Source organism: Sciurus vulgaris, assembly GCF_902686455.1.
Source record: "Sciurus vulgaris genome assembly, chromosome: 5".
In the NCBI taxonomy this organism is placed as follows: Eukaryota; Metazoa; Chordata; class Mammalia; order Rodentia; family Sciuridae; genus Sciurus; species Sciurus vulgaris.
The window spans coordinates 102,991,515-103,018,130 of record NC_136465.1 but is presented as its reverse complement, the minus strand read 5'-3'; the positions used below and the strand labels follow the sequence as shown (position 1 = coordinate 103,018,130).

The 26,616-nt window shown below is 37.0% G+C and overlaps 1 protein-coding gene and 1 long non-coding RNA gene across 3 annotated transcripts in view; one reads left to right on the top strand and one right to left on the bottom strand.

The window, feature by feature from the left end:
* Nucleotides 1-26,616, bottom strand: part of LOC306660851 — a 198,244-nt gene that overhangs the window by 42,290 nt on the left and 129,338 nt on the right. For both annotated transcript variants that reach the window (XR_013763757.1, XR_013763758.1), the window contains exon 4: nt 49-91. This is a non-coding gene — a long non-coding RNA (uncharacterized lncRNA). The remainder of the gene's footprint in view (nt 1-48; nt 92-26,616) is intronic.
* The window catches only part of SLC2A13 (solute carrier family 2 member 13), a 332,293-nt gene that overhangs the window by 182,556 nt on the left and 123,121 nt on the right, over nt 1-26,616 (top strand). The window lies entirely within an intron of this gene.

Sequence of the window (26,616 nt, the reverse complement as noted above, 5' to 3'; positions counted from 1 at the left end):
AGTCAGACAACAGTTTTGTCTAAAAAAAAAAAATTACCTTAGACTTACCTTAATCACCTGTAACACGAGGTGGCTTGACAATTGTTATATCCTTAAAAGAAAAAGAAAAAGAAAAAAATATGTTGAGACTTATCCAAGTTTTAACTACATATAATCACATAGATGGTTAGAGCATAAATCCAGAATTTGTCATCCATTAAGTATAGAAAAGATCTTCTGTTTCAGGGAAGTGGTTAAATGATAAAAATCCAGCCATCTTTATGCAAATACAGCAATTGTTAAAAATATGTACACATAATAATAATGGCATTTTCTAGGATTGCTGCTGCATTTGCACGTTGGCTGGGTGTTCAGGAAGAAGTATATCTGCATGAGACACAGTAGACAGCACTGTACTGGAGGCACTTGGCAGTTGTAGTCCTTCTTCCAAGAGCTCTCAAGTGGAGTAACTAAGGGATCTAAGACCCTTCTTATCAAGACAGGAACTGTGGTCCCTTTACTACTCTCAGGTAGAATTGTGGGTAGAGTGCCTTCTTTCTGTTTTCATTGTGGTAAAATTTCAGAGTTCTCAGAGTTCTTCATAACTTGCCCCCCCCCGCCCCCCGCGCCCCCCCTCCCCCCCCCCATCCTCTATGAATCATTCCATACTGTTGCCTGAGGACAGGGAAAAGGGGGGAAAAGAATTTAACATCCATGGATTCCCACTGTTTGTCAAGTATACTCTCTCTGTTGTTTACACTCCCTCATAATGGGGAAAAAAACCCAAAAGAAAAGAAATGAGAAGAAAACATATTCATGAGTGCCCTCAATGCAAATGATACATATTGTCTCATTTAATTGTCACTGATACATTTTATTAGCATTATTTAAACAACTTCTACTCAGATTAAATAAGTTGTCCAACACAATACAGTTAAAAATGAGGCTGAATTCAAGATCAGGGCCCCTTTGACCACCGTGACCTCACAATGGAAGCTGCTTCAAATTCTCCTTATTTCTGTGTATTCGAATTCTTCATTTCTGCCTAAAAACTTGCGTTTATTGTAAAAGTCAGCATTGTGTTTTGACTTGTTTGCTTATAACTCTTGGACCTTTTTATATGGTTGGTATATATGTAATGAGGATCCAGAAAAATTGCAGCAGTAAATTAAAGATGAAAATATTCTTCTGAAATAGTGATGGTAAGCAAAACAAAGAGCACCAAATATAGAAAATTTGAGAGACTTTCTTTTTTTAAAACAATATTATTGGAAGTTATAAGCTGTTTGTATTTTATTGTTGGGCAGATTTGTACATGCTGTCCTTTTCAACCTTTAAAGCTGATTTCAGAAGAGAAAAGCTTATTTAGAACAATTCAGAAATAAGAAATAACTTACAAAAGAATTTAGATAAGAAATATATAGCAGAATATGATAGATTTTAGTATAATCCTTTAATCTTTACTTGAAAACTGATGAGGATAAAATACTAATTTTCTTCATCTTAATAATCTCTATCCTGGGGGTTTCCGATAATGGAAAATATGTGTGTAACACTGCATACCTTGTAAGCGCACCTTGCCTCTGCTCCCATGAGTTACCCCATTTTAATATAATCAATTTCTAAAATGTCTTTCTTCATGCTTATTAATTTCCAAATCTCATCTTAATACAGCCCATGCCTGACTTGTTTGTATCCCTGACAGATAAGTATCTGTTCCAGCCATATTACCAGCTATGTGTTTACTCTGTTGCACCTGTAAATTTTCTTCCATCTTCCTCATGCTTTTCAACAGAATCCATGCATATGGTCCTCCTTAATAAGTAGCAGACCTGGCTTTTGTCTTCGTGCTCTGGCTCAGGCCTGAGGGTGGTCGTGGTGGAAGGGGAAGTAGGCATCTGGATATTGGGTGGTAGTGAATCCTGCTTCACTCTCCTATAGTTCATACTCCTCCCATGATCTCAGGGCTTTTGTCTTCCCGATTGCTGCTGCTTGACCTTCATCTTACCTCCATCCCCCATAGATATCCTCAGTCGTCTCCTGGCCACCACCCCCACTTCTCTCCATTTTCTTTCCCCAGTAATACAGTCTGTTGCTTCAGCTCCAGGTTTCTCTTCCTGTTTGGTTTTAGCTAAGACAATGTGGCCACAAGCAGTTTTTCCTTTACCCCTCACCCCAAAGCAAGCTCATGACACTTTGTGGTTGTCTGCAGGTTTTTGCCTTTAAAATCACTAGGAAGTAGGGACTTTATTTTGTGACAGGGTCTCATTAGGAAATAATGGAATAACTAACAAGAAGGAAACATTCTCATTCCTTTTCCCTCTGTTTTCCCCCAACACTCTCTTTTTCTGCCTGAGAACTGAACCCAGGGATACCTTATCACTGAACTACATACCTAGCCCTTTTTTATTTTGTGACAGGGTCTCATTAAGTTGCCCGGGCAGGTCTGTAACTTGTGATCCTCCTGCCTCAGCCTCCATAGTAACTAGGATTACAGGTATACACCACCAGGCCTAGCAAGAACATTCCCATTTCACTATGTTTTATCTTTCTCACAATGTTGTTAACCATTGTGGTTCTTTTTGTATCCATAGTTCATTATAAGATTCTATACCACCATTGTGCAACTTTACCTTTCTCCTCATTGTTGGCAGAAGAAAGAAAGAAGTGAAATTTAGGAAGAGAGGGTTACCTCTGTCTGCAGTTCCTGCAGTAGATGATCCACATGGTTCTTCTAGTCCCAAAATTGTAATCAATTTTGGAACATCCCCACCTCCCCAAATGGTTACCATGTGACCTCTCATCATAGTTTCAGTGCACTAAAACATTTTGGGTATAATTGTTGAAGTGAATGACCAGGAAAAGGAAATGGGGGAGTTAGGAGCATAGTCTCTGAGATTCCCTTTCTAGTACATAGGAAAGGAAACAATACTGAGATGAACAGAAAAGTGTAGGAAAAAGACTCATTTAGGTTAATTCCAATGACATGTAAAAGAGAAATTAACACAGGACAGGTGTCCAATTCATAACCTTTCTAGGCCTTTGGAGCTTTCTATCCTATAGGTCAGATGGCTTCTGCAGGAGAGTGACTAGTGAGATATGTCTATTTCCAAGGTAATAGAAGGTTTATAATCTTAGCATTTAAAATTGGATCATCACTGAATACACTTTTCCATTAAAATCTCACTGTACATTATTGCCAGGTTCTGTATCAGTAGTAAATGTCAAGCTCATTATGACTTTTGTAGGACATTATGGGATACTTGGGCTTCTAACTCCCACATTTCTATGGCACAGTGCATCATGAGTGCACACAAATAGATATTGGGAATCTTACAAATTAGAAATTAGCTGATAAATTCAATGAACAGATGTTTTCTTTTTCTCAATTGAGAAAATTAAGTAAAATCAGCATAAATTATTTAAATTTCCTCAGTACTTCCGTAAATAATGCACATATGTTGTTTCATCATTTTACACTTGTTGGATTTTTATGAATTTGTAAATATTTGAAAGACCAAGTATATATTCCTCCTTGTAAGAGCCAATAAATAGAATGGTTTTCTTATTTTGAAGGTTTATATATTATTTGCAATATCAAGAAAATTCCAAAGATTATGAAAATGTAGTAACTCTAATCAAGCATTTTTAGTTATAAAAATACAGTCAAACATATTTGTAAACTTCATTTGTGGGTTAATTTGCTTGATTTCTTCTAAGTAATAACTCATCATATACAAGAAATATAAGAGACAAAAATCAAAGTAACTCATTTTTCTATCAGTAAAAACAATCAAGTAAATATACATTGTACTTTCTAATGGACAGTGCAATGGAAATTTATCTTCTTTGTTGTCCCTCATAACTGATTTGCCTGTTTTCATACTTTAAGGGGGAAAAACATTAATCATTTCCACTTTATCAACCATTAGTGTAGAATAATCATAGACTTTTGAGCCCCCTACATTTTTAAGCAGCTCTCATTTTTATACAGATTTTAGTGATTGGTTTAATATTTACTTAGACCAAATAGTGCAGCTGAGATTTTCTGCCTCCACCCATCCTCATCCTTCTGGTTGCCCAGCAACAAAGAACAGACCAGGCCCAGCAGGACAGAAAAATAGGTTAACTATCATAGAAACTGACGAGATGAAACTGTTTCTTTCAGTGCAGATTAAACCCTGGGGAAAGTTATCTGGCAACTTAACCTATGTAATGTGTGTTGTGTGCATGTGTGCATATAAACGCACACATAAAGGCAATCCCCAAAAGCAGCAGCAGTAGTCTAGTGACTTCTACCTGATGAAATTCAGTTGTCAAGCTTGCCCAGTTACTCAAAGACTGATCTGGTAGTAATTGCCCAGAGCCTCATTTTCTTTCTCAAGATAGGTAATGAGCTTTGGAGTTGCTGACTTCAGGGATTGAGGATTGAAAATATGAAATCAGTGGTGAGCTGTACTGAGATGGTTTCTTGAAAACAAATAACAGTTCTTGTATGGAAGAATTATCTAATATAGAGTTTATCTAACATAAGTGAATTTTTATCATGAAAAAGTTTGTAGTGATAAAATTCTAGTATTTCTAGAATTTAGGGTGTTTTGCAGAATATAAGAATCCTCTTAGTGGTTTGATTTCATTTGAGAAGTAAAATTATGAGTATACTGTTTGTAACAAACATGGTTTATCCTAATAAACATTTTTATTTATTAAAGCCATAGAGATGTTGATTAAAAATTTCAAAGAAAACTCATCCTTCAGACACAGTAGAATGAGTTACTTTGGAAGTGGTGGAAATTGTTTTCTAAGTATTTTACTAAAGACCTAATATCTTATAAATAGTTACTTGAACATTTGGTCAACTTGTTTCTTTAGGTTAAAATGATATACCTGATTGCTCCATGAGAGTTCTCTAGCTCTATTATTGTGCAGCATTTTTTGTAATATTAATATTTATAGAACTTAGATGACTTAAAGGATAGCATCCTACATTAAAACCAGCAACATTTGTAAGACTTAAGAAATTCACTCATAGACATTTACTGTACTTTGAGTCAAGATGCCTAATTTACTTATAGTATTCTTAGACCATATTTGTAAATGAGAAGAGGAGGAAAAATACCACCAAATGAAGCAACTCTTCTAGAAACTTAATTAAAATCATGATGATACATTCAGCCTGCAGTTTAGTTTTATTTTCAGCTAGTCATCTGCAGCCATGCTTCCCACAGAGGGAGGCTGCCAGGCTCGCAGCACACTGTGCAACTTGGATGAGCAATATTACAGGCTGCTTATGAGCAGATTACATCTGGGATCTGTGGAGAGCAGCCAGAGTGGCAAGACAGAGACAATGAATGCAGAATATTTTTTAGATAGGTTTTGTAGCCCCCCCAGAATGCCCATCACTTTCCTTTAGGAGTTCACTAGAGTGTTCAGATTATTATAAAAAACAAAATATTTTTCTGAACTAATAGTTATTCCTATTAGTGACCAGGAAAACACTCTGATTTCAAAATTCAGATTTTAAAATTATTCATATGGACATGAATTGTATTCTGTGGGCATAATTGTATTCTTCAGGTTAATTTAGTGAGTTATAATTGGAGCAGGAAACTGAGTTTAGCTCCTGCAGCTACAACAGCCATTCCAAGATCACAGTTTGGTTAGTTAGTCTATGTGTCTGTGTTAAAAGTTCACACATTCACGTTCAAAGGAGCTACTACACAATGGAAAGGAATTAGGAAAGAATCATCCATTTAGGGCATGACAGATTTGTATCTTATGATATGTACATTCATTCAACAAATACGTATTTAAGAAGTAGGTGTGCTACGTAAAGTCTGGATACCAAAATAAACAGAACAGATGTCCTGTTCTCCTGCAACTTTCAGTCTAGTTTACTAGGCTACAGCAAAGCAGGGCATATAAGGAAGGACTAGTGCCTGAAAGGAGGTCTGCTCATCCATCGATAGTAGGACATACATTGCCTCTGCAGTATTTGAAAGGACATCTAGTTCAGCAAATAAGAACACAGTGGCATGTGGATTTGAAGTCTTGTTGTATCCCAAAAGAAGGACAGTGTGCAGAAAAAATTAACACAGCAAACCTGAGACCACTACTCTCATGAATGTCTGCTTGTGAGTGTGGCCTTTGGCTGGTGTTCAGGAACTTGAATGATAAACACTGAAAAACTGAGAGCATCTGTTTTCAGATGCTCACTGTATCTAAACTGCACAAGCAATGCAGTTTATGTGGAACTTCTGCTTTGCTGGGAGTCTGGAATGTGGGTACATACTAGGCAGACAGTGCCTCAGATGACTGATCCCAACGAGACTGCCAGGCACTGAATCTTTAATGAACTTACCTAGTAGACAACATTTCACAGGCGTTGGCATAACTTGCTGCTGAAGAAATTGTGTCCTTTCTGTAACCTGATATTAGAAAACCCTTAGATGCTTGGCTGCTTTCCTCCAGACTTCAGCCTATGGGCCTTTTCCCTCCACTCTGTTTGCCTTTTGCTGCAATCACAGTCATATATATAACAATTTCTGGGTACTATCAAATCCTTCTAGTGAATCAGTGAGACTGGGGGTGGCCTTTGGGATGCCCAACAGAGACCGACTGTGAGTTGTTTTTTTTTTTTTTTTTTAAACTGATAGGTAGAAGCAGGAAATCTGATGGATAGCTGCATCTTGTCTGATATTCTGTAGTCCAGATATGAGACTCCTGGAGAGATTGGTCCAGTTTAACACAAGAAGTCAATCTACCCTACTTACCCTACCTTCCTACCCACTAGTTTTGAGTGATAGAATACTTAAGCTAAATGGGAATGTGTTGATTTTCATAAATGAACAGTCTTTGAGTATTTGCTTCAGTTTCACGCACAGTTCAAATAATGCCTCATTTCTGGACTTTGCTTCTTGTTTCATAAGATGGCTGTGCAAGTTCCAAGCTCATGTTTTTTACCATGTGCCCACCCTGAATCACATTTGGAGGCCTCCCAGGATCTTGACATGAGTTTCCTCTATCCTGCCTATCCCCTCAAAACAGGGCCAAGAGTGATATTTCCAAAAGTGAAATGAGAGCTCCTGGGAGACCAAAATCAAAGCAAATGCTTACTATTCCTATTACCTCTGGCACTTAAGAATCACTGGTCCAGCTGAGAAATTTTATAGCTATGTTTGTGTGCCTTTAGGGAAAGTTCACCCTAAAGGAAATTATGTGTTTGGTAAAGTATTGTGATGAAAGGATACATAGATTAAGGCCCACTTGTGAGACCCTCCTTTTGTATTCCTAAGTCCTATATGTAAATTAATGGAATAGATGCCATATTCCAGTTCAGAATATTTTTCATACTCTCTGTAAGTAACTGGAACTTTACCTATCAGAACAATTTAGATTTTAGCCTTAGTTTTCCATTTGAATTTGCTAATTGACTGGGCATGGTGGTGCACACCTATAATGCCAGTGATTTAGGAGACTAAGGCATTTAGGGAGGCCCTAAGTAACTAAGTGCGACCTTGTCTCAAACATAATTTTTTTTTAAGGGACTTGGGACATGGCTTGCAGGTTAAGCACCCCTGGGTTCAATCCCTACTACAAAAAAAGAAATTTGCTAATTGGACTCACATTTTTACTTTATTTCTATTGCCTTTTTGATTTTTTTCTCTTTACCTAATTATTCATCTTCTAAGCACAGTAATTTAACTTTCCATCACAATGAAGAAAGGAAATGAGCTTTTTATGAACAATGGTTTCCTAGAAATGGTCAACCTTTCATATGCAACTCAGGAGGGAATAAGATGCAGAATCCATAAGGCGGTGACCTCATATTTATTTCCCAATTGCTAATTTCTTTGAGTATGAACAAGAAATAATGTGAAGTGCACCTCATTCATAGTAGATCTCTAAAACCATGAACTAAATACATATAAAATTATTTCAATTCCATTATATCTTTTTTCTATTAGTCTATAAAGGTACATGAAAATTGTTTATTTCAAATAAGATTCATGCTAACTTCTACCTCTATAAAGTGTTAAACCTACCTGAAACACATTTTTTGCAAGATTTCATTTTGCTGTGGAAAAGAATATTCCCTGTGATTTGTAATTTTATTTTAAGTAACTCGGTAGAGCTTAAAAACATGAGATCGTCTGTAGTGTATACCAGAGGTAAGCCACCATTTAATTCATTGTAAGAAATATGAGCAGCACTTTGAAATGACACTGCATACCAGTAGGAAGAGAAGAGGACACATTTCCAAGTTTTAAAATGGTCCTTTCTGGTGCATGCACACATTTTTCCACTCTATATTCCTTTTACTTCTCTCCTTTCCATTTTCTTTCTTTCATCTTCTCATTTTATACGCAAAGATAAAGAACATGTTAAATAGCCTGTTTAAATATTCTGGATGTGTAATCTCATCCCATTTGCACATTTAATTCTTTCATGCTGAGAGAGTAACCAAGAGAGATGTAAACAGTGTGGGTGACTCTGGTTCCACTCCCGAACATATGCCCCAGATTGAGCAGTGAAATGGGAAATTGCAATCTGCGATTTCCTCATGAGTTCTCAATTCTCTGTATGTCTCTCATAGTTGAGTATCATGCTGATTTGAGCATGATTCCTCAATTTAAAGATACATATGTTACAGATAAAAATGGTTCTAAAAACAAGCCAGCTGTTTTACCTGACACTTAGCTGAAGAAATAGTGATCTGTTCAGTGATGGGTGAGGGGCTGTGGAGGGGGTAGTGCTGACTACTGTGGAGCTTTTGAGCTGCAGAATGTGGTCTCTCAGTCTCCAAATGAATATGCAAATGCTATTGTTATTGTGGTAAAGCAGAGAGTTTTCTAATGTAATTATGAGATCTTTAGAACCTAAACATCTCCACTGTGTTGTATTCATTACCATCATCTCCTCCTCCTAAAGATTTGGACAAACAGGTTTCATTGGAGTTTCAAGTTTTCATTGGTTCACTTCTGTGTAGTAATTTGATAATAGGTATCTATAATCGTAAAAAGAAACATTTGACCCATGCATCATATCCACTTCTAGAAACTTATTCTAATGGAATATTCCTACAAATAGAAAAAAATGTACAAATTGTACAGGTATGTTCACTGCAGGGCTTTTTATAAGAATAAAAACCAGTATCTATATTCTCAATGATGGATTATTAAATTTAATCATGCCTCCTCAATATAATAGTGTGCTAGTCATTAATAATAATTGCTATGATTAATTATAGCTAATGTAAAGTGTTTATTCTGTGCCAGGCATGTAATAAACTCATGTATTTTTGTAGTATAACTTAAAATTCTTGAATTTAGTATGTCTACATAAAATTACTCATATATAGCATTTATGTGCATTTAGTTTAAATAAGCATTATACATTTTGGTTTATAAATATATTCATTAGATAAATTCTAGAAGAATATGACAAAAATGTAAATAATGTTATTTTTTACAATAATGTACATATTATTACCTGTAAATGATAATAGGCTAAAGAAGGAAGAGTGATTTTTAAAATATTTTGCAGTTTTTAAGTTCTCTACAACAAAAATATTATGTCTGGTCAATTAATTAAAAATTCTCTAACTGTTCCACTGGCCACGTGTCTTTAATAAAAATTAGTAGTAATTAATAAAATAAAAATATTCCTTCCTTAGTACATAATGCACATTTTCTGTTCTCAAAGACTGAATGTGGCTGGTAGAAATGTAGACCACAATAGAGTGCCTGCTCTTCGGTGATTTGCAAACTTTTAAGACTAGATAGACCTGATAGATCTCCTCATAGCATTTAAGTAGAATTAATGTATGCATTAACGGATTTGATTTAACCACTAACTAGCCATATTCATTATTCCCATAAATGTTATTTCCCAACATAGAATTATTCTCATGATATCTATAAATATTTTAAAAAGAAAAAAAAAACTGTAGACAACTAATAATTGTGACCCAACTATTTAAAAAAAACATAATTTCATAGCAAAGAAGAGAAATGGTATCTGAAAGTCTGGAAAAGCTGTATAAATGCTGTGCCCATATAGATTTTAGCAGAAATGTGTTTTACAGAATGAGCCCTGTCTGAACCCATCCCTAACACTAACCTCAAGTGAACCTCCAGGTTTCTAATATGTAAAATTGCAATAATTGTACTTACCTTAAAGATTAACAAGGATAATAGGCCTGCAGAAAAGGATATTCACTAATTCCAAGTTCCTGCCTTAGTCTTCATTATAGAGTCCTTGCAGCAATGTATTTTCAGGGCTCCTACCATCCATTAGCTGAAGAAGCAGTGGACTTGAGTAAAGAATTGGAGATGCTCATGTGTTTTCTTAAGATACATCACAGACACCTCTCTTCTTTGGCCTAAACTATTTGTGCTCTTACTTATGAACCAGGAACTGAAAACTAGTTTTATTCCTTTTGTGAAAGCATAGGCAGATGCACTGAAAAGTGAGGGGGAGGACCCCATACAAGTGGCTGAGAGTTCAGTAGAGGAGTCAGAAGAGCAAAGTAGCAGAGATGCTGCAGTAATGGTTATCACCGTGTGCAGCCAGGAGCTCAGCAGCCTGACTGAAAATGATGGGGGGTGGGTAATAGTTGATAAAGATTTCCCAGAGGACTAGCATCCTGTATACATTCTAAAATTACACCAAAAAAACACAAAAAACTACCTGGGAACATTTGAGAGATTCTCAGTAATTTCTGATGTTGTTGAAACTTTAAAAAGAATGAAGAAATTAAAGTTCCAGTCCCATAATGCATGCTATCAGTGTATGTATTAGTTTTCTGTTGTTGCTGCAAAATACAGCAAATTTAATGGCTAAAAAATTCATGGATTTATTATCTTACAGTCCTGTGTATCAGAAATTTGGTAGAGGTCTCAGTGGACTGTAAGCAAGGGTTGGCAGGGGTGTAATCGAGTGTGGAGATTCTAGGTAAGAATCCATTTCCTTACCTTTTCTCCCTTCTAAAGGCCTCCCATGTGCCTTTGTGTCTACTCATGAGGTGACAAGGTTAAACACATTTCTTTGTTCCAGGTTCATGCTTCTTCTCCCAACACAGGTGATAAACTGACACTTCTAAAACTTTCTCGCCAAAAAGAAAGAAAATCTATTAAACTTTTTGTTAACAAGTATTTAGGTAAAATATAACAATGGCCTTCACACAGAACAATTGGTTACTTTTCTATGGAGTTAAAATAACTAACCCAGTCTTCAGCAGTGGTCATTGAAATAGAAGCATCTAGATGGAAAAGGAAGTTGCCCTTTGGTACAGAAGAAAAACATCTGGAGAGATCCAAGATGGCAGTCTAGAGGGTGACTGCATCTCCCGTCACTCCAGAACTCAGGATTCAAGAAGGGGAGGTATTGAGAGACTTGGACCAACACAGAGCCACGTGGTGAGTCTCTCCCACCTGGTGAAGCTCAGCCTGGGCAGCAGGCCCGGACAGGGGCAGCTTCTCCGAGCAGGGCAGGGCAGCGAGAGACTTCCCCAAGCAGCCCTGCTATCTCAGGCGGCAGGCGGGGTCCACAGCCAGCTTCTTGGAATAGGCCCAACGAGTGAGAGCTTTTCCACACAGAGCCAACCCCAAGCCCTGAACCCAGCTGTGGGCCCCGGCCCACAGGCGGCTTCTGGGACCAAGGCAGGTCAGGGAGAGGCTTTCCCCGAACAGCCTGGCTCCCTCAGGCGGAGGCAGGCCCTGTCTATAGCCAGCTTCTAGGAGCAGGACCACCCAGTGAGAAGAGTTCTACACACAACCAGGCCCCAGCCCTGGACCCAGGAGCGGGCTAGGGGCAGCTTTCTTCGGAGGCACTGCATTATCAAGTTCCTCCAAAACTTCAGGCTACTGAAGGCTGGGAGGTGATATACTGGAAATCTACAGTGACACTATAAGCTAAAAGAGGAAATCTGTAATATTTCAGAGTCCCACTGACATCTGACCAATATGAGAAAACAAGGGAAGAAAATGACCCAAACAAACCTAGATACTATATCAATAAAACCCAATGACAGCACAGCAGAAGAAATGTCAGAAAGGGAGTTCAGAATGTACATAATTAAAACAATCAGGGAAGCAAATGAGGAGATGAAAGAGCAAATGCAGGCATTGAAGGAAGAGATGAAAGATCAAATGCAGGCATTAAATGATCACACCAATCAACAGTTGAAAGAGCAAATACAGGAAGCAAGAGATGATTTCAATGAAGAGTTAGAAATACTAAAAAAACAAACAAACAAACAAAAAAAAACAGAAATCCTTAAACTGAAGGAAACAATAAACCAAATTAAAAACTCCATAGAAAGCATTAACCAATAGGATAGAACACCTAGAAGCCAGAACCTCAGACACTGAAGACAAAATATTTAATCTTGAAAACAAAATTGACCAGAGAAGATGGTAAGAAATCATGAATAGAATCTACAAGAATTGTGGGATATCATGAAAAGGCCAAATTTAAGAATTATTGGGATTGAGGAAGGCTTAGAGAAACAAACCAAAGGAATAAACAATCTATTCAATGAAATAATATCAGAAAATTTCCCAAATCTGAAGAATGAAATAGAAAACCAGGTGCAACAGGCTTATAGGACTCCAAATATACAAAATTACAACAGATCCACACCAAGGCACATTAATATGAAAATACCTAACATACAAAATAAAGACAGAATTTTAAAGGCTGAGAGAGAAAAGAATCAAATTACATTCAGAGGGAAGCCAATAAGAATATCAGCAGATTTTTCAATACAGACCCTAAAAGCTAGAAGGGCCAGGAACAGCATTTACCAAGCCCTGAAAGAAAACGGATGCCAACCAAGAATCTTATACCCAGCAAAACTTACTTTCAGATTTGATGACGAAATAAAATCCTTCTCTGATAAACAAAAGCTAAAAGAATTGACAAAAAGAAAGCCGGAATTACAGAACATTCTCAGCAAAATATTCCATGAGAAAGAGATGAAAAACAACAATGAAAATCAGCAACTGGAGGAACTAGCCTAAAGGAATAGCCGAATAAAGGAGAAACCAAATCATGTCAAAAAACAAAAATGAGTCAAATGACTGGGAATACAAATCATATCACAATAATAACCCTGAATGTTAATGGCCTGAATTCATCAATCAAAAGACATAGACTGCCAGATTGGATTAAAAAGAAAAATCCAACAATATGCTGCCTGCAAGAGACTCATCTCATAGAAAGAGATACCCACAGATTAAAGGTGAAAGGATGGGAAAAAACATACCATGCACACGGACACAGCAAAAAAGCTGGAGTATCCATCCTCATTTCAGATAATGTGGACTTCAAGCCAAAAGTAGTCTGAAGGGGTAAAGAAGGACATTACATACTGCTTAAGGGAAGCATAAATCAGCAAGGCACAACGATCATAAATATCTATGCCCCGAACATTGGCTCATCCATGTACATCAAACAAATCCTTCTCAATTCCAGAAATCAAATAGACCACAACACAATAATACTAGGTGATTTTAACACACCTCTCTCACCACTGGATAGATCGTCCAAACAAAAATTGAATAAAGAAACCATAGATCTCAATAACACAATCAACAATGTAGACTTCACGGACATATATAGAATATACCATCCAACAAAGAACGAATACACTTTCTTCTCAGCAGCACATGGATTCTTCTCTAAAATAGACCATATTTTATGCCACAAAGCTACTGTTAGCAAATACAAGAAGATAGAGATACTACCTTGAATTCTATTAGATCAAAATGGATTGAAATTATAAATAAATGACGAATGTAAAACAGAAACTTCTCCAATACCTGGAGATTAAATGATACGCTATTATATGATGAATGGATAACAGAAGACATCAGGAGGGAAATAAAAAAATTCTTAGAAGTAAACGAGAACAAAGACACATCATATCAAAACCTCTGGGACACTATGAAAGCAGTACTTAGAGGAAGATTTATTACATGGGGCGCATTCAACAAAAGAAGTAAAAATCAACAACTAAACGACTTAACACTACAGCTCAAAGCCCTAGAAAAAGAAGAGCAGACCAATACCAAAAGTAGTAGAAGACAGGAAATAGTTAAAATCAGAGCAGAAATCAACAAAATTGAAACAAAAGAAACAATCGGAAAAATTAACAAAATAGTTAGTTCTTTGAAAAAATAAACAAAATTGATAAACCCTTAGCCACACTAAAAGAGAGAGAGAAAACTCAAATTACTAAAATTCAAAATGAACAAGGAAATATCACTACAGACACGAGTGAAATACAAAACATAATTAGAAGCTATTTTGAAAATCTCTACTCCAACAAAACAGAAAACCTCGAAAACATCAACAAATTTCTAGAGACATATGAATTACCTAAACTGAACCAGGAGGACATACACAACTTAAATAAATCAGTTTCAAGAAATGAAAAAGAAGAGGTCATCAAAAGCCTACCAACAAAGAAAAGTCTAGAACCAGACGGGTTCTCAGCCGAGTTCTATAAAACCTTTAAAGAAGAGCTCATTCCAATACTCCTCAAAGTATTCCATGAAATAGAAGAGGAGGGAACCCTCCCAAACTCATTCTATGAAGCCAATATCACACTGATACCTAAACCAGACAGAGACACATGGAGGAAAGAAAATCTCAGACCAATATCCTTAATGAATATTGACGCAAAAATTCTCAACAAAATATTAGCAAATTGCATACAAAAATATATTAAAAAGATAGTGCACCATGATCAAGTGGGTTTTATCCCAGGGATGCAAGGTTGGTTCAACAACCAGAAATCAATAAATGTCATTCACCATATCAATAGACTTAAAGTCAAGAATCACATGATTATTTCAGTAGATGCAGAAAAAGCATTTGATAAAATACAGCACCCCTTCATGCTCAAAACACTAGAAAAAATAGGGATAGTGGGAACATTCCTTAACATTGTAAAGGCCATCTACGCTGAGCCCATGGCCAATATCATTCTAAATGGTGAAAAACTGAAAGCATTCCCCCTAAAAACTGGAACAAGGCAGGGATGCCCTCTTTCACCACTTCTATTCAACATCATCCTTGAAACCCTAGCCAGAGCAATTAGACAGACCAAAGAAATTAAAGGGATACGAATTGGAAAATAAGAACTCACACTATCCCTGTTCGCTGATGACATGATTATATATTTAGAGGAACCAGGAAATTGCACCAGAAAACTTTTAGAAGTCATAAGTGAATTCAGTAAAGTAGCAGGATATAAGATCAATGCTCATAAATCCAATGCATTTTTATACGTAAGTGATGAATCTTCAGAAAGAGAAGTTAGGAAAACTACCCCATTCACAATAGCATCGAAAAAAATAAAATACTTGGGAATCAATCTCACAAAAGAGGTGAAAGACCTCTACAATGAGAACTATACAACACTAAAGAAAGAAATTAAAGAAAACCTTAGAAGATGGAAAGATCTATGTTTGTGGATAGGCAGAATTAATATTGTCAAAATGGCCATACTACCAAAAGTGCTATACAGATTCAGTGTAATTCCAATTAAAATCCCAATGACGTACCTTACAAAAATAGAGCAAGCAATTATGAAATTTATCTGGAAGAATAAGAAACCCAGAATAGCTAAAGCAATCCTTAGCAGAAAGAGCAAAGCAGGGGGTATCGTAATACCAGACCTTCAACTCTACTACAAAGCAATAGTAACAATAATGGCATGGTATTGGTACCAAAATAGACAGGTAGATCAATGATACAGAATAGAGGACATGGACACAAACCCAAATAAATACAATTTTCTCATATTAGACAAAGGGGCCAAAAATATGCAATGGAGAAAAGATAGCCTCTTCAACAAATGGTGCTGGGAAAACTGGAAATCCATATGCAACAGAATGAAATTAAATCCCTATCTCTCACCCTGCACAAAACTCAACTCAAAATGGATCAAAGGCCTCGGAATCAGACCAGAGACCCTTCATCTTATAGAAGAAAAAGTAGGTCCAAATCTTCAACATGTCGACTTAGGATCAGATTTCCTTAACAGGACTCCCATAGCACAAGAAATAAAAGCAAGAATCAACAACTGGGATAGATTCAAACTAAAAAGCTTTCTCTCAGCAAAGGATACTATCAGTAATGTGAAGAGAGAGCCTACAGAGTGGGAGAATATATTTGCCACTCATACTTCAGATAGAGCGCTAATTTCCAGAATCTATAAAGAACTCAAAAAACTCTACACCAAGAATACAAATAACCCAATCAACAAATGGGCTAAGGAAATGAACAGACACTTCGCAGAAGATGTTCAAGCAATCAACAGATATATGAAAAAATGTTCAACATCTCTAGTAATAAGAGAAATGCAAATCAAAACTACCCTAAGATTTCATCTGACCCCAATTAGAATGGCGATTATCTAGAACACAAGCAACAATATGTGTTGGAGAGGATGTGGGGAAAAAGGTACACTCATACATTGCTGGTGGGGCTGCAAATTAGTGCAGCCACTGTGGGAAGTAGTATGGAGATTCCTCAGAAAGCTTGGAATGGAATCACCATTTGACCCAGCTATCCCACTCCTTGGCCTATACCCTAAGGACTTAAAATCAGCATACTACAGAGATACAGCCACATCAATGTTCATAGCTGCTCAATTCACCATAGCCAGATTGTGGAACCAACCTAGATGCCCTTCAGTTGATGAATGGATAAAGAATCGGTGGCATATATATACTTTGGAATATTACTCTGCCATGAAGAATGATAAAATTATGGCATTTGCAGGCAAATGGATGAAATTGGAGACTATCATGCTAAGTGAAATAAACCAATCTCAAAAAACCAAAGGACGAGTGATCTCGCTGATAAGCGGATGAGGACATATAATGGGGGGTGGGAGGGGTTAGCGTTAGGATTAGGGTAAGGTTTAGGGTTAGGGTAAAGGAGGGTGGCAAGAATGGAGGAAGGAAGGACTGTATAGAGGGAAAAGAGGGGTGGGGGGGGGTGGGGGGAAGGGAAAAAATAACCATGAATCCAACAACATTACCCTATGTAAATTTATGATTACACAAATGGTATGCCTTTACTCCATGTACAAATAGAGAAACAACATGTATCCCATTTGTTTACAATAAAAAAAGACTACTGAAAATAAATCAATAAATAAATAAATAAATAATGTCAAATTAAAAAAAAAAAGAAAAGAAAAAGAAAGGTTCACCTTAAGGCAGAATCCTGGAGGTGTGTGTTTAAAGTGAAGCACATAGAGTAGTATCTAGCACATAGGAAGTATTCAGAAAATATTTGTTGCAGGAATGAATAACTGAACCTGGGAGGAGAAATAAAGGAGTCAAAGATGAAAAAGAAAAACTTTTGCTTAATATCTAATAATTTCTTGCCTTACCATTATTGCCACAATGCAGAGGGAGAAAACATTTTCTTAAGTCATTAGTACAAGGACTCTCTTTGTTGTTTATATATTCTCCTGATAAGCCTACTCCTTAAGTGTATATTCACTGATGCTCGGGCTCTTAGTGGAGAGGAGAGTTTAGTTGTCTGGGCCTTTGAGTCTGGCCAAGACTGGTGCTATATAACCCCCTTGAGGGGCAGTGTACTTGAGGGGTATCCCTTTAAGAAACTGCCTGTCCATCTGCCCATCTCTGGGAGTCTCTTCCTAACTAATTGCTTTTATGGTTGCTTTGTTTTATGAAATTCACTATCAGTGACAACTTATTTAGCAGAAGTGCTAAGCTAAAGACTTTATAGAAGTAAAAATATTTTTATTTAAAAAAATGTAAAGCAGTAAATATGCATGAATCTTTATGTTTTGCCCTACATGTAGAGTGAATAAAATGAATAAGAACTCTTCAGAGTCTTTTAGGAATCCTGTGTTCTTATGAGAACGGAATCTAGAGCCTACATGTGGAGTTAGTTGCACCCTAAAATGCTTAGTATTGTCTCTTGTCAAGTTTGCAGTGATTGAATGATATATATGCAGAGCACATCTGGACACCACTTGTTGTTTAATAAGTGCCAACAGATGTTATTTCTCCAATTCCTCTTTTATCAGGGAATGATTTCTTCCATTAATCCTGACCCTAAAATTGAGTCTTATGGACTCAAAAGGTGCTCAGTAAGTCATCATTCTTGTTGTTTTTCTTAGTCCATATTTTCTAATGAAGTAGCTTTATATTTTCATCATAAGGAACAGGAATGAAAAGGGCATTTCTGAAATTGATTTTACACACACAAAGAGAAGAAGAGAGTTAAGATAATACAGTTAATTTGAACATACAAAAATGTTTAATTCAAAAATATATGCCTAATTTTGCTGCTTTTTTTTTTTTTTTTTCAGAATTAACTAGATGACTCAATGCTTCACTGTGATTTCTAAGAAATAAAATTAATGTCCTTCATGTAGTACTCCCTCAATAAATGTATGCTCTTCTTCATCAGGTCATTTTTTTCATGTGTAAACATGAGCATTTTTTCCTGTCATCTGTGAAAGATCCTTCAGCTGTGCTAATAATTGAATAAGCAGGTCCGGGTGCTGCATGTGTGCACTAGAAATGAACCAAGTACAATTCTCGGGCTTTCCGTTTGAACATCAAAGGGCACAGTGCTGTCAGTGTGCCCACATCAAGGTAGTTGCTTAATTTACTATTTAATAATACATTGGTATGCCAGGCCTCTCTTTGCAGTTTCTTTCCCCAGGGCCGTCATAGCTCAACTAGTTCCTTTGCTATTAAAAAATTGATCAGCTTTCTTTCTATGATATTTGAAAGAGAAAAAATAATATTTATCCATATTAATTTAAAAGTCTTTATTCACTTTACCCCTTCTTTTTTTCAGAGTTAGAGAATGTAGTTAAATGTACAGAGGAACAATAGTGGTAAATAAACTTTGAAATTGATGACCTAGGGAATAGGTCAAAGTAGAAGAACATGGTTTCTGCACAAGAAACTTACTATAGAGTAGTGGCTGTGCAAACAGATCACATAACCTTTCCTTTTCAGAGTGGTTTTGGAATCACCAAATCCCTTTAAAATTAATAACAGTCCTGCATGGGAGGGTACAGATGGACAAAGAGAATGGTCAGCTTAATTTTGCATTTATAACAATCTGCAGGTGATTCTTGTTCATACTGAAGTCTGAGATCCATGTTGCTCTAAATGTTTTAGCAACCAGCACAAAAAGAAAGACATGGTTTTTTTCCCATGGTTTAGGGACAAGTCACTTGTCCCAGTGAGTATACGAATTCCCCTATACTACCAGAAAGAATTTCTCTCTGGGCGTTTTGGTGGTGGGGCTACAATACCCATTAATATTTGTGTAATTCTTTTCATAGAAAATTGATTCTAATAATCTGAACTCATAGGTATAGATTTTGATACATAGGAGAGTTAAACGATGCCACGCAATTCTTTTATCCACTTTATAGAAGAGGAGAGGGAAACAAATGTGCCAAATATAGAATATTTGCTACAGGAACTGTCTTAGTACTTCTTTTAGTATTTGGTCACAGCCATGCACCCTCCTTCGCCTCTCATTTCTTTTCTCTAAGCCCCCTTTTCATCAAGGTCAGAGACTAAACATTAGATCATTTCAAAGTTAAGGGAGTCATTCTAAAAAATCTTTTAAAAGTGCATTAAAAAATCTTTGGGAACTGAGCAGTCCTAACGATTTTATAGCATCCTGGTGCTCAGGGATGCATGCTACCCCACTCAGGTTTTCTGCTACATGAACTGCATGTCTGGAGCCCCTCTTCCATTTTATCCTGGATCCCCTGCATCAAAGGTGCTTCTTTAACACAGTCCCCATTCAGGTAAATGTCATCTGCTATGAAATCAAAACCAAGAATTTCCTTGCTGACTCTACTGCCCACGTCTGCCACTACAGTTTTTCTAGTTAGTAAATCAAATAGGCATTTTTCATCCGAATTATGACTTACATCTCTTAGGTCCTTGACCATTCTCCTGTGTATCATCTTTGAGCGTAAATGCTCTCCCCAACTAAACCAGATGGTAACTAGCATCCTGATTTCTTTACCTCTTTGTAGATTTTCAGAACTGGAATATGGGAAACAATCATATGGCTAACTGGAATCACTAGTGAGCTGTTTGGATGGTTAGGCAGTTAATGACAACCTTCATGTTCCAGCAGCACCTTGTCTTAACTGCTCGCACAGAGCCTGGCCCAGTGCCATGCTGTTTTTGTGTGATGAACCGTCTCCCTCAGTAGAATGCAAGGTCCTGCCCTCCCCAACAATCTCCATGTTTTAATGAGCTTTGCATCACTGTGACCAAAAGATGTGACAAGAACCAACATAAAGGAGGAAAATTTTATTTTGGCTCATGGTTTCAGAGGTTCATTCTGTCCGTGGTTGACCAACTCCATAGCTGTGGGCCTGAGGTGTTGCAGAACATCCTGGCAGAAGGGCATGACAGAGGAAAGCAGCTCAGGACATGGCAACCAGGAAGCAGAGAGAGATATGCTCACCAGGGACAAAATATAAACCACAAAGGCAGGCCCACAGTGACCTTCCTTCTCCAGGCACACCCTGCCTGCCTACAGTCATCACCCAGTTAATCCATATCAGTGGGCTAATCCATTGAGTAGTTGAAGGCTCTCATAATCTAATTATTTCACCTCTGAACCTTCTTGCATTGCCTTACACATGAGCTTTTTGGGGACATCTCTCATCTAAATCATAACACCATCTTTTGCCCATCGTCTTTTTCCTTCCACTGTATACATAGAAGTCCTTGAATAAATGGATTGTAATTGTATCTGATTGAGATGTTTAGCCATTATGCACTTATTTCTGTTTAAAAATCTGTTGCCATCGCCATGTCTAAATATTTGTTGAATTAAGTAGTTAAGACAGGATTATTACCATGTCTTGTTTGTAGTTTGTCAGCCCCAGGAGGTAAAGGACATGGTTTATTCAATTTCAGAAAATACTGAGTTTGGCAAAGAAAAAAAAAAGTCTCTCTGAAGACAAACATATGATGTAAGTTCCTAATGATTATTTCATGTTTCCTTTACTTAAAGTAATATTAGATTTAGTTCAGTGAGTTGGAGACTGATGGTACTTGAATACAATGTATATAATACATTGTAATCTACAAAATTTTAATACACAAAAAATTTAAGAAATTAAAAATAAAGACGAAAAACATAAAGATGAAAAGCCATACCTCAATCTCACCACCTTGAGACAATCTGTCTGATATTTTGGTTTATGTATTTTTCCTTTAACAGATTCTACCCTCAGCATGCTTTTGTGTCTTGCTTTTTTTCTCCCTTCATTCCACATGCTCCTGTTCTATTTTCCCAGTTTGTGATTCCACGGAGATATAAGTAATGTGCATAATATAAGTAATGTGCAAAAAAGTGCATATTTTTGCATAATCACATTCTTTGTGACCATGCTCTAAAATGTTTTTATATAAAATAAAAAATTCTTGCAAACTTTTTCACTCACAAATGTTCAAGGCTGTTAGAGCTTAAAATAAAATACCATTTTATTCCCTTTGATAGTCCTGAGAGCAGTGTTCTTCCTGAAGCAAATGCCATGAACTGCCCTTTTTTTTTTTTTTTTTTTTTTTCCTTTACACTCAGGCTCTTAAACCTCCTGAGAAGAATTTTAAATAGACTGTCACCTTTGCTTTAATGAGGTGTTAGATGGCACAACTTGAAACTAAGTGGATAATAAATGATGGGAAAAGGAATTTGTGTCAATGTTAGCATAAAAAGTAAACAAGTCATAGGTAGGTATGTGTTTGTGGACGTGTGGGTGTGTACGTTACTGGGGATTAAACTTGAGTGCTCTAGCACTGAGCTACAACTTCTTTGTTTTATATTTCAAGACTGAGTTCAGCACTGAGTTCCAGAGGCTGGCCTCAAACTTGATATCCTCCTGCCTCAGCCTCCTTTGAATGGAGTCATTTCAAAGTGGGTTTTCCAGCCGTCAGGGCACCTAGGAACTCAAGGTGGCTGGTAGTGAGGTAGGAAGGAGTACAGCAAAATGGAGAGTATGTTGATGCATTCAGGACATAGCCCCCTACCCTTACTCTTCATCCCATTCCAAGGAACTTGTTTTTCCTAAACCCTCTGAATTATTTGAATACTTTATTTTTAACATTAATTATTATAAAAATAGTTTTAAAATTGTCCAGACTAAAATTCACTTAATTATATCTTTTTTAAGATATCTTTTATTTTTTAATATTTTTTTAGATGTTGATGAACCTTTATTTTATTCATTTCTTTATATGCAGTGCTGAGAATCAAACCCTGTGCCTCACACATGCCAGGCAAGCACTCTACCATTTAGCCACGACCCCAGCCCCTTAATTATATACCTTAAAAGGTAAAGCTTTGATATATGAATCATATTTCAATAAAGATATAGACAAGGTAAAAAAGAGTGGTAGAAGGGTCATATCCCATTCATTTATTTAAATAAACATTAGTGTTTAAAGATACAGTCATAAGCCTGCATATCCCATTCATTTATTTAAATAAACATTATTAAGTGTCTAAAAATGTAGTCAGAGCCTGCTTTGGCAGTTACAAAGATTAACCACACATAAAAAAAAATTTTTGAGTTGGCAGTTTTCTAGAAGAAACATATTTCTTAAAGTAACTCTGTCAGAGGAAATGGTGTATGCTGTAAGAGAGCTACAGATAAATTGCTGGGGAAATGTAAAGGAGATGAGTAATTTTAGCAGGAAATATTAAAGAAGAAATGTAGCAGGGCTATATTTGAATGCTGACTGGTATTCGTGAGTTGGTGCAGAATGGATCAGGTAGGGTGGTAGATTTGGTGGTGGTGAGTCAAAAGTGCACTTCTCAAATCGCTCATACTTCCTGAGGGAGTATTAGGCGAGAGCCCCTCCTCCAAGCAGATGCTACAAAACTCGTCCTTTTAAGTTAGAAAGTGGGCATCTTAGGGAATTTCAAGTGAAAGTAATTTGTTACACTGTGTTTTTCTCTAGATCCTTCCAGCTGCTAGGTGTAATGGCAGAGCAGAAGAATAACTGGATACAAATGAACGTAGTTTATGATATGAGTATGACAAAGAAAATGATTACAGGCCAGAGAACTTGAGAATGGGAAAAAGTGATTATAATAATGGTTTAGGCTACATCACTGTAGTATGCTAATTTTAAGTCCTTTGGGTATAAACTGAGGAGTGGAATAACTGGGTCAAAAGGTGGGTCCATTCCAAGTTTTCTGAGGATTCTCCACACTGCTTTCCAGCATGGCTGCACCAATTTGTAACTCTACCAGCAATGTAAAAGTGTGCCTTTTCCCACAAGTCCATGCCAACATCGTTTACTTTTTGTGTTCTTGATAATAGCCATTCTAATTGAAGTAAGATGAAATCTTAAAGTTGTTTTAATTTGCATTTCTCTGATTACTAGAGATGTTGAACACTTTTTTATATATTTATTAATTGCCTGTGTATCTTCTGTAAAGTGTCCAATTCCTTGGCCCATTTATTGATTGGGTTCTTTTACTACAGTAATGCAGCCACATCAATGTTTATAGCAGTTCAATTCACAATAGCTAGTTTGTGGAACCTACCTAGATGACCTTCAACAGATGAACGGATAAAGAAACCATGATATATATGCACAATGGAATATTATTCAATAAGAATAAATTATGGTATTTGCAGACAAATGGATGGAATTGGAGAATATCATGCTGAGTGAAACAAGCCAATCCCAAAAAACCAAAGACCAAATGTTTTCCCTGATAAATGGATGTGATACACAATGAGAGTTGGGGGTTAGGGGTGAGAGAAGAATGGAGGAACTTTAGATTATGTAGAGGGAACTGAGAGGGAGAAGGGGCAGGGGTATGAAAGATGGTGGAATGAAATAGACATCATTACCCCTATGTACATGTATGATTATACGAATGAAATGAATCTACATCATGCACAACCATAGAAACAGAAAGATGTAACCCATTTGTGTATAGTAAATCAAAATTCAGTTTGTAATAATAAAAAAATAAGAATAATAAATATATAAAAAAATAATGGTTCAGGGAGGTTGTTTTCAAAGCAACTTCAGCATCAACTGAAAACTTGCTAGAAGTGCAAATTCTTAGTCCTAGACCTATTGAATGAAAAATTCTGGAGGTGGTGCCCAGAAATCCATGTATTTTAACCAGACTTCCAGGTCATTTTGTAGTGCACGAATATCTGAGAATATCTGGTTTGGGAAATGTAAACCCCTTAAGACTCCTGTAATACTGGGAATGAGGCAGAATAATGATGATGGATAACTGAAAAAAAGGTGGAGACTCTGGATTAAAGTCGGCAAGACTCAAGAATTGTGTGAATGGGCAACTTAAAATAAGTGAGCTGAGAGGGTGGGCTGTGTTGACCAGATGAGGAAACCTGAAGGATATGGAAGGGGAGAACTTAAGAGACAGGTGTCATATGTGTGACCCATGATGATGCTACTGGCACCAAGAATCATAACACAGGAATAAAAGTGAAGAAGAAAAACGTGAGGCAGGTACTGACCAGAAAGTAGATAAAGAGCTAAATAAGGAGAATTAAGCTGGGTACAGTGGCACTTGCCTGTAATCCCAGTAAATTGGGAGGCTGAGGCAGGAGTATCACAAGTTTGAGGTCAGCCTCAGCCAATTTAGCCATACCCTATCTCAACGTTAAAAATAAAAATGAGTAGGGAAGTAGTTCAGTAGTGAAGTGCCCCTGGGTGCAATCCCCAGTATATAATATTTATACATATGACTAAAATGTGCTGTAGTAATTTTTGTTCCCTTCCTCTTCATCCTTTCCACTACTAAGGCTCAGAGGAAAATAGGAAATAAGGGGAAACAGCCTGCCCTGTAGATCCAGGTAAGAAAGTGGTGCCAAGTTCCACACTTGGTTCACCTGACCCAGAGAGTGTGAGAGGGCTGGGATGAGAGTACAATGGGGTCAAATTAGGGAGTGGACCTAGTGAGTGTTTAGGTAAATAACCAGGTGAGAATGGGTGGCCTGAAAGTCTTAAACTCAAAATAAGCAGGGAATTGAGACAGGGTGAAGAGAAGGGAAAGCCCTCTTATCTGACATGTTAGTCAGGTAAGACTTTTTTTAATTAAGAGGAAATATGTATCTTAAACACTGTTTTAGCCAGTTTGTTTGCCTCTGTGACAAAAGACCAAACAGGAACAATTTTAGAGGGGAAAAAGTTTATCTGGGGCTCATGTTTTCAGAGGTCTCAGTCCATACATAGAGTGCCAACTCCATTCCTTGGCATCTGAAATGAGGAAAAACATCATGACCAAAATGTGTGGTAGAGGAAAGCAGCTGAGGAAAGGCAACCAGGAAGCAGAGGGAGAAAACTCCACTCAACAAGGACAAAATGTAAGACCCAAAGGCACACCCCTCAATGACCTACCTCCTCAAGCCACACACTACCTGCTTATGGTTACCAAGGAGTTAATCCATTCAAGAAGATTAAAACGCTAATTAGATTAAGGCTCTCCTGACCCAACCATTTCACCTCTGGATGAACTAGTATTGCCTCACATCAGCTTTTAGTGCACACCTCCTATTTAAACTATAACAGTTTTCATTGTAAAATAATTCATCATATCTACTATTTTAGCTTCCACATTGGTTTTCTTACATAAACCACACCTATATTGTCATCAGTGAATTTCAAATTTTAGATTCTCTAAAACAGAGCAAGAACTAAAGAATAACTTTTTTTGTTGTTGTTGTTGTTTAATTAAGGACTGCATATGTGAAATAATTTATTTATTTATTTTTTTTATTGTAAACAAATGGGATACATGTTGTTTCTCTGTACATGGCGTAAAGGCATACCATTTGTGTAATCATAAATTTACATAGAGCAATGTTGTTTGATTCATTCTGTTATTTTTTCCCTTCCCCCCACCCCTCCCACCCCTCTTTACCCTCTATACAGTAGTTCCTTCCTCCATACTTGCCCCCCTCCCTAACCCTAACTCTAACCCTTCCCTCCCCCCCATTATGTGTCATCCTCCACTTATCAGCGATATCATTCGTCCTTTGGCTTTTTGAGATCGGCCTATCTCACTTAGCATGATATTCTCCAATTTCATCCATTTGCCTGCAAATGTCATAATTTTATCATTCTTTATGGCTGAGTAATATTCCATTGTATATATATACCACAGTTTCTTTATCCACTCATCAATTGAAGGGCATCTAGGTTGGTTCCACAGTCTGGCTATTGTGAATTGAGCAGCTATGAACATTGATGTAGCTGTATTTCTGTAGTATGCAGATTTTAAGTCCTTTGGGTATAGGCCAAGGAGTGGGATAGCTGGGTCAAATGGTGGTTCCATTCCAAGTTTTCTAAGGAATCTCCACACTGCTTTCCATAGTGGCTGCACTAATTTGCAGCCCCACCAGCAGTGTATGAGTGTACCTTTCTCCCCACATCCTCGCCAACACCTGTTGTTGCTCGTATTCTTGATAATCGCCATTCTAATTGGGGTGAGATGGAATCTTAGGGTGGTTTTGATTTGCATTTCTCTTATTACTAGAGATGTTGAACATTTTTCCATATGTTTGTTGATTGCTTGTAGATCTTCTTCTGT